The sequence below is a fragment of the Fukomys damarensis genome, unplaced genomic scaffold, assembly GCF_012274545.1.
Source record: "Fukomys damarensis isolate Sample0158 unplaced genomic scaffold, DMR_v1.0_HiC HiC_scaffold_17, whole genome shotgun sequence".
In the NCBI taxonomy this organism is placed as follows: domain Eukaryota; kingdom Metazoa; phylum Chordata; class Mammalia; order Rodentia; family Bathyergidae; genus Fukomys; species Fukomys damarensis.
This window is the reverse complement of record NW_022900929.1, coordinates 27,659,437-27,671,496: the sequence shown is the minus strand read 5'-3', so window position 1 is coordinate 27,671,496 and position 12,060 is coordinate 27,659,437. Positions and strand designations below refer to the sequence as shown.

Here is a 12,060-nt window from a genome sequence, read left to right as displayed (position 1 = left end):
ATTTTATCATTATAAATAACACTTCAGTGAACATGTTAAAGCATGAGCCATCAATAAGTATGAGCTTGTCAGTGTTTTATCAAACCTTTAAATACTTCCTCACTGTGTAATATATTTCTTCCACCATTCTTGCCACTTTCTGAAACAGTTCTGGAAGACATTATATTCCCATTAGTAAAAGTGGGATTTTTTGGGGGGGCCTCATATCCTCAACAGGAATGGGAATTATCAATTTTATGCATTTCAGTCATTCTAATAGTGGTGTAGTTCTTCTAACTTTTACTGATAGATTATCTTCATAATAAAAGGTTTAAAAAAGAAAGATGGAGATGCAGTTCAGTGGCAAAGCTTCCCCAGGTTTGATTCTCAGTACTGCAAACAAGAAGAGAGAGAGAGAAAAAAAGAAAAGTCTACCTTACTGTGTTAATGATCAATTTATTTATCCCAATTTTGTGAAATAGTTAACATATTTATTGCCCACCTGCATATTTTATTTTCTAATGCACCTGATTATTTTAAACACAGAATTTTTAAAATTAATTGAGTTTTAAGAATTATTTGTACCTGCTAAGTTTTGCAAATATTTTCTCTTGGTCTATGGCTTTTTTTTTTACCTTACTGTGTTAATGATCAATTTATTTATCCCAATTTTGTGAAATAGTTAACATATTTATTGCCCACCTGCATATTTTATTTTCTAATGCACCTGATTATTTTAAACACAGAATTTTTAAAATTAATTGAGTTTTAAGAATTATTTGTACCTGCTAAGTTTTGCAAATATTTTCTCTTGGTCTATGGCTTTTTTTTTCTCATTCTTAAGTATTTTTCAAAGAGATAAAGTTAATTTCAATTAAATCCAAATTGTCAAATTTTCTCTTAGTGTTCATCTTTTTGGTGTTTTACCTAAAATCTTACTCTCAAACACTAGGTCATATAGATTTCTACTAGGTTTTCCATCGCCAGCATTCTTATTTTGCATTCCTATTTAGGTCTGTGATCCATAGTTGCTTTTTGTGTAAGAAGAAAGAAAGTTCTATATCTAAGTTCATTTTGTTTGTTTTTGCTGTTGATGCTTACTTTTTCAAGTAAAATCTATTGAGAAAACATTTTGTCACTTAATTCCCCTTTTTAAAAAATCATTTAGTTCTACTGAGAATCCACTTCTGAGACTCTATTCGGAGTCATTCATTCATCCATTCTCTCCCCAGTACTGTGCAGTCTTCCTTATTCACACTTTAAAACAAATCTCAAAATGTGAACTACATGTTCCTCAGAATTGCATTTCTTTACTATATTTGTTTTTTGAGGTCGTTGGCCTCATCATATATTAAAAACGAATTTGCTGATATATGCAAAATGACTTCCTGGAGTTTTGATTGTTGTATTGAAGGCATAAAAAAATGGGAAAGAGTTGACATTTTAACCGAAACTTCCAGCCTATGAATGTCTATTTATTCCAGTCTTTGAATTCTTTCCTCTGTTTCGAAGTTTTGTGCAAACAGACCCTACACATATTTTGTTAAGCTTTTGCCTAAGTGTTATCACTTTATAGACTATTACAAATGCTTTCCTGTTTGTACAAGTTTAAATTCTAATATTTACTTCCATTACACAAGAGAACAATTGACTTTCGGTAACAATCTTCTAGTCTGCACCACAGACTCATTTATTACTTCTGTTAAGTTATGCTTTACTTTTCTCATCACTTCATTTCCTGCTCTGTGTTAGGCTGGTTTGCTCTCCTCTATTGTGATCATGTGGAAGGTGAGGCTGTGAGTATGGGTATGTCTTTCTAGGTAGATCATTTCCTTTACCTATATTTCTTCAATTTCCATTTGCTTCTGGCCTGTGTTAAATGCCTTATACCTGAAACAGCTCTCAATATCTCACAAAGGACAGACGCTGTCACTTTTGTTCTTGTTCCTCTGTGTTTCATCTCTCCCACTCTGGCTTTAGGCACTTTTCAGGATTTTTCACATTGTCTTTGGGTTTTCTGGAGTTCCAACACGATCTGCCTATGGTTTTGTTTTATTTTAACTTTGGTATTTTTCATGTTCTCAGAGTTTCCTGAATTTTGCTTTGGTTGTATCTGAAATTAATCTTACCCCTTCACATGTTTGCTCCACTCTATCTTCTCCAGCTGATTTTTCTGGTTTGAGGCCCCAAAAATAATACATACAAAATATGGCATTTTGGGTCATTCGCTGAGCAGTTGGATATGAAATGAAGAGGAAATGAAGAGGACCTACAGGTAGGCTTGGGTCTGCGGGTGCTCTGACCCTGCACTGTTTATCCCTTTCAAGTGTACACACAGCTTTCTGCAGATTCCTTTATCTGCCTAAAACCTAGAGGACCTGCCCCAAAGCTTCACATATCTCTGGTCCCTTCTCCGAGTTTTCATTAATTCATCTTGTACCTGATGGGGAGTGAGAGGTACCTTTGATGAGGAACTAAAACCTCCATTCAGCACCAGGCAGGTCCTCCACATCTCAGCACAGAAAAGAGTCTGAGGACGTGTGAGTGAGGAAAGCAAGCTGATTTATTAGTCGGAGTTAGCAAGTGAGAGAAAATGGGCAGGGAAAAGAGTAGACTGGAGGGTCAGCAAAGGGGAGAGAACAGCTTTTCTGGAGCTGCTGGGTGGGCTGCTGTCTAGCTGACCATTATTTTAGCCCCTTTTTGCAAGATGGCCCCAAGGAAGTCCCCAGTGGGGGCCCTGAGGTCGCATAGGAGAACTGCTGAGCTTTGTTCCCATGGAAGGCTAACTAACAGTCTCACCGGGAAGAGAGACGACATGTCTGTACACCAGGATGGATTTTGTCACACACACACACACACACACACACACACACACACACACACACACACATCATCTCTCAGCCTTACAGAGAATCATTTACACTGCACTGTCATTATCTGTTCCATGGGCTCAGTAGTGCTTGTCTCAGCCACTGCACGTTATCCAAGCCCGCTGATTTCTTTGGAATCATTGCCTATTCCTCTAAAAGTTGCAGCATTCTTCATTTCCCCCTCTTCTAAAGAAAGAAGGGGTATATAAGTTTCTGAACCATATTGGATTAGTGGGTAACAGCCCTTCAATCATTTTCTTCTTTTGGACATGAGTACACTTGCAGATGAGTAAATTAATGTGTGCGGTTTGTGCTTCTTACTCTATTCCAGTGGGTCTTCAGAAAACAGAGGGAAAATCTTCTTCACCACCCTACACTGCTATTCTAATTACATATATTTTGCATCTTTTGATGTTGCCCCAGCATCCATGTTTGTTTTCTTCTGGCATTAGATAGTAGTAGTAGTAGTAGTAGTAGTAGTAGTAGTAGTAGCAGTAGTAGCAGTACTAGTATGTTTTCAGTCTGCATTTCAAGGTGGCAAGTTTCTGACTTCAACTAGTAGTAGTAGTAGTAGCAGTAGTAGCAGTAGTAGCAGTAGTAGTAGTAGTAGTAGTAGTAGTAGCAGTAGTAGTAGTAGTAGCAGTACTAGTATGTTTTCAGTCTGCATTTCAAGGTGGCAAGTTTCTGACTTCAACTCTTATCTCTTCCTGGCTGTGCCAAATCTACTGATGAGTTCATTCTGGGCATGTTTCATTTGTTATTACACTGGGTTTACAGCATTTCATGGGGTTCATCTGGGGATTCCTGTCATTCTGCTTACATTTACCCATCTCCACTGTTCTCATCATCCTTACAATATTAAAATAATAAGTATCATATATAGTTATTTTAAATTTTCTGTCCAGGCACCTCTGTCATATCTTAGCCTGATTCTGATGACTTCTGGGTTCCCCCTACATGAGGTGAGTCCTTCCTTTGTCGTGCAGTGTTCTGCGTCACTGAAAGGTGGACATGTTGAACAGCATAGCAGAAACCCCACAAGCCTTTGGTGCCGGGTCACCATGGCAGTCTGGCTCAGAGCTGGGCTGTCTTTAAGGTCTTCCGTTGACCATGTTTTGCTTCCCTCTCTCCTCCTCTTTGGCTTTATCTACTGTCTTAGTAACTTTCTCATGGCTGCCACACCCACCATTTTACAGAAGAGAGGTTTATTTTGGCTCGTATTTCACTCCGTGGTCAGTGGGCTCCAAAGAGGAAACAGCATGGCAGAGGGGCAGGCAGAGGGGAACCTGCTGGCAGTCTGCTAACTGGGAACCAAGGAGGGAAACCAAGTCACACCCGTGACCTACCTCTTCAGACCAGGCCCCACCTCCTAACAGCACTCCTAGTTGCGTCACTCGTGGGATCCAAACACCTTCGGAAAGCTCTGCCTGTGAACTCATGGGGCTTTGGGATATTCATCATAACACCCTTGTAGTTCTCCTCAGAGATAGTCTGGTCTTGCGGATCTTTTCTCATCATAGTGGGCGTGACTAGTAGAGTAGTAAGGTGTGGTGTGGTGGTGAGATGCGTAGGAGAGGAAGTGTTCTATAACTTGATGCTTAGGCTTAAAGTAAGCTACATCTTGGGTGTCACCTGCAAGAATACAGTCAACCCCCTTCCCTGTGGTTTCACCTTCCATAGTTTCAGCTACCACTGTCAGTCTTGGATTGAAAACATCGAATTAAAGTTTCCAGAAATAAACAACGCACAAGTTGTACATTGTGTGGGACTTTTGAGTACTGACTGCCCTTGCTGCCCAGGGAGTGCACCCCGTTCTTTTGTCCAGCGTTTCCACGTGGTATACACGCTCCACCTACCTGACCCCTGTCAGCCATTTTGGTTCTCAGCTGGACTGTCCATACCATAGCTCTCGTTTTCCAGTAACACTTATTTTATGTTCCAATGGCCCCAAGGCCAAGAGCAGTGGCGCTGCAGTTTTACAATATATTTTTTATTGTTCTATCATCTCATTAGTAATTGTTAGCTCTTAGTGTGACCAATTTATACAATAAGCTCTCGTAGATAAAGATGTGTCTTACCTTGGTGATGGTTACCATCCATCCTCCAGCTCCGCACAATTGCTATTTTGGTCTTTCCACCAGCTATGTCTGTGTTCTCTTCTAATCAAAGTAAGCAGATCACAGATTTAATTTCCTGCTTATGTCTTGCTCTCCTGACTTTGAGATCAACACTCAGTTTTTTTAAGAACCCAAGAAAAGTTGTTGAAATTCAGTTTACCCAGATTTTATTATAAAGGTGAAAACAATGATGTACAAGCTCTTTACATGTCAGGCTGAAGCTTGGAGAGGCTTGTTTAACAGCTCATGCAATTAATGTGCTTTATTGAGATATAATTATATGCCATAAAATCCAACTGTGTTTCATGTACAATTCATCCATTTCAGGCAATTTTCAGAGTTGTTTATCCAGCACAAGGATCCAGTTTTAGAATATTTTCATTACTGCCTAAGCATTGTTTGTGCCTGTTTATAATTAGTCTTTACTCTTTCTTCTGGTCCTGGGAGACCACTGTTCTGCTCTCTGTCCCTGTGGAATTTTTTCTCTTCATTTATTTTTACATGTACATAATACTACCCCATCTAACGATCAGAGTTTCTATTGTTTTCCAAGACTTTTTACAAATAAGTTTATTTTTTCTTTTGACACTTTTAATCTATCTATTCCCCTTATTTTGCAATAAAGAGTGAAGCAAGTTTGTACACCAATTTTAAAAGTAGGTTAAATACTAAATTTTTTATTAAAGATGTACTTTTCTTTAAGTATGGTGGCCTTATTCTTGAGTTAGCATGCCGTCTGTAACTTTTACAATAAAATAAACATTTGAGAATTATGAGTATATAATATTTTCTGTAAATAATTAACAGCTCATCACCATTTATTGAATAATTAAAAATTTAGTTTTATGCCAAAGTGATGTATAATGAAATTACTTCAAAAACAAGTGACCTTGCTTCTATGACTTAGTGAATGGTGATACAGCAAACATCTACCAATTTTCTCTAGAGCAAGCTGCATTTGGAGTGATAATGTCTTTTTGTTGTTGTTGTTTTTGTTTGTTTGTTTTTTTGAGACAGGGTCTCACTATGTAGTTGAGACTGACCTGGAACTCACTATGTAGCCCAGGCTGGTCTCAGCAATCCTCCTGCCTCAGCCTCCCCAGTGCTGGGATTACAGGCATGCACCACCACATCCGGCCTGGAGTGATAATGTCCTCTTAAATAAATGAGTTTCCATAACACAGCACAGTTTCACACTTATGTATGTCTTAGTTGTGTGTTAACTTACTCTTTGACTGCTAAAGTATGTGGCATAGGGTGACTTACATGGCCCAGAAAGCCTGTATTTATTTTATCTCCATCTTCTGTCTTCTAGCTGAACTCCAGAAAAGGGATACTGACCCTTAAATTAACAGATACTGACTGGAATCAAAAGCAGTGCACATAAATTGGCTCTTGGTTGAATTCTGGACAATGCAGAAATTAGGAGCAACACCAGGTAGCAGCCTGGCTTATGAAAAGAACTCTGTGAGAGCTAAGGTTTGTAAAAGATTCAAGCTAAGCAGAAACAATGAAACTAAGGGAAACCTGATGGGAAATTCCAGTGGTCTCCAGAGGTCACAATAGCTGTGGCATAAATATGGAAACAAGCAGTGACCCAAGGTGGAGGATCTAATACTGTAAGTGATGTTCTTTATAGCTCATGCAGAAATTGGTTTGTTGGCTGAGATTATACTTTTCACACTCAGTTATATTTCCTTTATCATTGTGTTTTCCTTGAAATCTATTCTTATCTTTACTCAAATGTTCTTGTGGTATGAAAACAATGACTGCCCACAGCTAAGAAATGAAATATTACAGAATATTATTGCATAGAAAAGGCAAGGGTCCTCATGCCCTGGTCCACTGCTCAGAGGGATGTGTTTTTAGCTGTTCTCATCCTTAACACCACAATTATAAATCCCACTCTTATATATCTATTTGTTCACTGAGGAAAGGAACAGGATAGCTTGGCTCTTTGTTAGTGAAAGATATATTTTTTAGACTATCATCTCATCCTCAGACAGAATTGTGTTTCCTAAGCAAATGCAGGTTTTAGTTTTATTATGAAGTGGAGGTCAAGCAGAGAACTGTGCCTGAAACCTGTAAGTTGTGCTTAATAAATGAACAAATAGTAAATGCTGTGGGTTAGAGACAGCCCTGGGCACTACTTTGCGTTCACAGCTCCCTGACCCCACACTAGTGCTGACAGCAGATAAATGAGGTCTGAAGCTGCCCCAGTGCTTGAATTCCTACATAGAAAACTGCAACCTAACAACGTTCTTGCAAGACACAGCTGAGTCTCAGCCTATCATAACAACCAAGCTTCAGTCAATCATAAGCTGCCAACTGATCAGCCCATGCCCAAATAAGGCAAATACACCTCCATCACCAAATTCAGCTTCCTCGGTTTCTTCCCTGCTTCCTCTTGCTGTCTAAATAGTTTTGCCAAAGGTTGACTGGTGCATGATGCTGACTCATACAAGCGTATTATTTCTTTAAACAAACTCTGCTAAATTTAATTAGTCTAAAATTTTTCTTTTAATACAATTCTTCTGAATTTGATGTAAGTGCATAATTTTATTTTTCAATGCTGAGGATCAAACTCGGGATATTGTAACATATTAGTCAGATGTTATAGCACTGAGCTACATCTGCATATCTTATGTTTAATTTTATGTATCATTTAAATAGTTAGCCTATCTGTCTCATTATAGATTAGACTTGCCTGTTTCCTTAAAGCTTTTCTTTAGATAAAGAGGGGAGTGGAGGAATGGGATAAAATTAAGTTAAATTTTAGAAAAAGAAATCCAAGAAGTTATTTCATTTCAGCATAGATATTTGATCTCACTTTATAAAACATGGGCATTTCTTCATAACTGCAATACCACTTCATACCATATAAAATTATTAGTAGTAATTCCTTGGTGTCATCGTAAACAATATTTAGAGTTCACAGATCTTCTCAAAAATGACTTTTTCTATTGGTTGTCTAGGACAAGAAAAATATGTTACCCACATTATATTTTGTTCAATGAAATTATTTTATTTATTTTTTCAACATATGCTAAGATAAATGCTCAGATTTGCATGGTGACAGCACCATGGTCACATTAAGCATTTCTCCAGCTTCTCTGGTATTACCTGTGGGTATACATATCAGTGAATACTTGGGGACTTACCAAATGTGATTTACCAATGGATCCCTTCTTTTGTATTTATTAATTGGAATTCTTTTGTGAAAACAGGCTTTCTCTTATCAGTGAAGGCATTATCCAGAAATACAGTTCACCCCTGAATTGAAAAGCAAATGCATAGCCAGACTATTTCCATGAGTGAGATGTTATTGCCTCTATTTGTTCCCAGTTATGTTTGAATTAAACATCTATTTTTGTACAGCAAATCACCCCAAAACACAGATGCTGCAAACCAGGAGTGTTTATTCTCTGTGCAGTTCCTCACTCAGGGAAGGTTGGGCCTGGGGTTGCCTATGTGGGTGCGGAAAGGTCAGGAGTTGGAGGGAAAGTCTGCAGCACCCTTGGCTGAGAACATAGGGTCTCACCCAAAGACAACTCGCCGCTCATTTCAGTTGCCCAGAGTTTGGACTGGGACTTTTGCTTTAGGGGAATCTCATTTTTTCACTTATTTGTATATCGTAGCTGTAAGTGTTCTGTTTGGGGAACAGCTGGGAAAATTTTCTCCCACTCTATAGGTTGTCTCTTCACTCTGTTGTTTCTTTTGCAATGCAGAGGCATTTAAGTCATCTATCCTGATGAACAAATAAACATTTACACAATGGAGTACTACACGGCTCTAAAAAAGGATGAATTGGCATCATTGGTAAGAACATGGATAGACCTAGAGATCATAACACTGAAGGAAGAAAATCAGATGAAGGGGTTAAGTATTGTGTGGCTTGTCTAATATGAGAGATCCAAAATATAAATAATTTAAAGAGCAAAATGAAATAGCATGGAGGGGGTGAAAGGAGGGCAGGGAAATGGGGGAAAAATAAGAACCAAGACATGTCATGTAATGGTACAATATCCCAGTGATGAACGTAACTGCACTGTGTACCTGAAATGGACCAATAAAGAAAAAAAGAGAACAAAATAAAAGAGACATAGTAGAAAACAAGGAGGAAGACTACAGATGGGAAGGGGGTCTGGGGAAGGGGAGAGGGGGAGGGAGGGGAAGGAAAGGAAAGTAAAAATGATTAAGACCCAATATGTGTCTGTCCCAGTTTCCCGAGATGAATGCCATAGCCATGCCTGTCAAGTATATTCTCGTACAAATACTTACTGAGCCCTGTGTTCCTCACTGACTGCAGTTGCATTCGGACGGCCAGGCACTGCAAAGCCGTTTGTTCTTATTAAGGACTTTCATGCTCAGAGTTTCCCTTCTAATGGGGACCTCTACACTGAATGGTGGGCCATTTGCAGGGCCTTAGTCTTTGATGGCTCCCCTGCTTTCTGGCACAGTAAGGCTCTACAGGGCCGATGTAGCTCCTGCCCTAGCAAAGGACGAAACACTCACCGAAGCACTCTGATGATTTTAACTGGGGAAATGCTGTTTAGAAGCAATTAGTTTGTCACAGCCTTTAGAGTTCTGCATCCATATCTAGAAAACATGCAATTTAAAATAAAAAGTAAACATCTATATTGATACATCTAAAAGTTCATATGTGCTGATTTCCCTTAACCTCATTGCTGTTATGTTTCCTTTTTTCCTCTTACATGAAATCACTGAATCCTGAAAATGGTATGGTAACAATTTGTATTTTCCTACCATATAAGGAAAATAGCTTCAAAATAAACTAATATCACAAATGATTCTATTAGTGGATTTCCTTGCGGGGCTGTATTTGACAAAGATATAGAGGCAAAATATTTTATTATCTTGAAAAGTCATTTATCTTTGTGAATGTCATCACCTACATATGCAGTTTGATTAGTTTCATCATTTTAAAAATATAATCGGGCCTCCATATTCTGATGTCCTGTATGTATGGATTGACTCAGCCACATAGAAAATATTTGGAAAAGTTTGCAGGTGTGCAGAAAATATATAGACATTTACACTTTCATTGTTACTGAAACAATACCCCATAGCCACTATATACATGGTATTTACCTTGCATTACATATTACAAGCAATCTAGAGATGATTTGGTATATAGGAGGATGTGTGCGTGTCTCGCAGAGATATCAGGTCCTTTATGTAACAAATGAGCATCTGCACATTTGGAGTACAGAGGTAACACACCTACTGAGGGAGGATGATGTTTCATAACTGCCTATATATCTTCATAACTGTAAACATGACGGATTTTCAAGTCAATATATTTTGGAAAATATTTTTTTCAGAGAATTTTTACCTTCATCCCCGTGCCTTTGATCTTCTTTTGGAATTTTAGTTTATTACTTCAGATTTTCCTTTGGAAGACTTGCATTCTTTTCCACCCTTCACTGTTCGCATTCTCCTATCCAGAGTTATGAAAAGTTATGCTATGCTGTACAGAAAGTTCAGTCCTTGCAAATTTATAAAACCTTCCAGTCATCAGCTCATATCAAAGATCTGTCTCATCCCATTTTATAGATGCATAAGGTAACACTGTCCAGATCTCTCTATTGTGATCACTTTTGTATTTTTAGACATTTGATGTCGGTCTAGTTTTTGCTCCCACAAAATAAAGTTAGAATAGAAAATATTACCCTTGGCCAGTGTGTATTGCTACAGTTTTCTGTGAGTAAAATTACAAAAGCATATGTTGTTTTGTTATCAAACTGCTCTCCATGGTGAGAGCATAATTTCCTGTTCTCACCAGGAAAACCCAATCACTCCAGCTTCCTCCCCACCCACGTGCACAGAGCCCGCTGTCATGGTTTTGCCTTTCTGCCCCTTGAGAGATGCTCAGTATTCTCCCAATGCATTTTTATTTTCCTTACCCTAACCGAGTTTCTGAGCTATCTCCTATTTTAGAAGTTATTATTTCACTTTTACTTTTTAAAAATTATTTCAGAATTATGGAGAAAGTGTAAAGAGAGAAAAACTCACACATAACTTTCATTAAACCTCCTTTAATGTTCCTCAATCCTGGTTAATTTATCAAAACTAAACTCTTAGCATTGATGTGTTATCATTATTTGGATTGTGACATATTTTTCCACTGTGCATTATTTTTTTCATTGTTGCAGGTCCCATCCAGGATGTCTTAGTCTCGGTCTTCCTGTCTCTTTTGTTAGCCTTCCCCTGTTTCTTCTAACCTTGGCACTTCGAAAAGTACAGGGCAAGTATGTCGCACCGTGATCTTTAACTTGAGCTTCTCTGGTGTGGTCTCAAAATGGGACTGAGCTTACACTTTTTAGGGGAGAAGCTCGCAGAGGTGAGGCTGTCCTTTAAGGAGGGCCCACGATGCCAGCCTGATGTTAGTGGGGACAGTAATTTTGCAGCCTTGGTTGCCGCAGTGTCAGACAGTAAAGCTCATGTTTCCACTGATTTTCCTTTATTTACTAGAAAGGAACCATGAGGCCGAACTACGGGAGAACGGAAGCACCTTAGCAGGCGGTGTGGGCGCTGCTGCCTTCCTGTTGCCCTCAGGGCCTCCGAACTTGAGCAGCTCTCCCCAGCTGTTCTCTCTTCCTGCTGTAGAGACCACAATGGGCTGCATGTGTCCCTCAAAAGCGAAGCTGGCAGTGACTGGAAGCAGCTTTCCTCCTCTTGGAGCCCTTGGCCTCTCCACAGTCCTGTGCTTGGTAGTTACAGCTTTGATCCTTCACATCCGTTGAGCTTCTTCTGTCCCTGCCACCATCCCTGAAGGCCCAATCTTCAGGGGACCCTCAGGAAAGCTCCACAGGGGGCCAGAACATGAGAAGTTGGTCAGGGCCACTGTGCTCACTCCTGACAGGATTCTGGTGAGGAGGATGGGGTGTTACAGAGATGGGGTGGGACCGCTGGCAGCAGACCCGGGGAGCCGAGCTTCAATCTTTGCCTGGAGCAGGCTCCTGACCAGAGAAGACCGTCAAGGTTGGGAACGGACAGCTGGAGTTTCCAGGTAAGTCCTGGACTGCTACCTCTGACCTTTTCAAAGTGGTGTCTATAATTCCCAGGCTAAC

The 12,060-nt window shown here is 39.4% G+C and overlaps 1 long non-coding RNA gene across 1 annotated transcript; it reads left to right on the top strand.

Moving 5' to 3' along the window:
* The first annotated feature begins 2,150 nt into the window (after window positions 1-2,150).
* Window positions 2,151-8,895, top strand: LOC104862709. Its single transcript, XR_780413.1, has 3 exons — window positions 2,151-2,254; window positions 6,282-6,445; window positions 8,695-8,895. It is a non-coding gene; the product is annotated as an uncharacterized LOC104862709 (long non-coding RNA).
* Window positions 8,896-12,060: the final 3,165 nt, after the last annotated feature.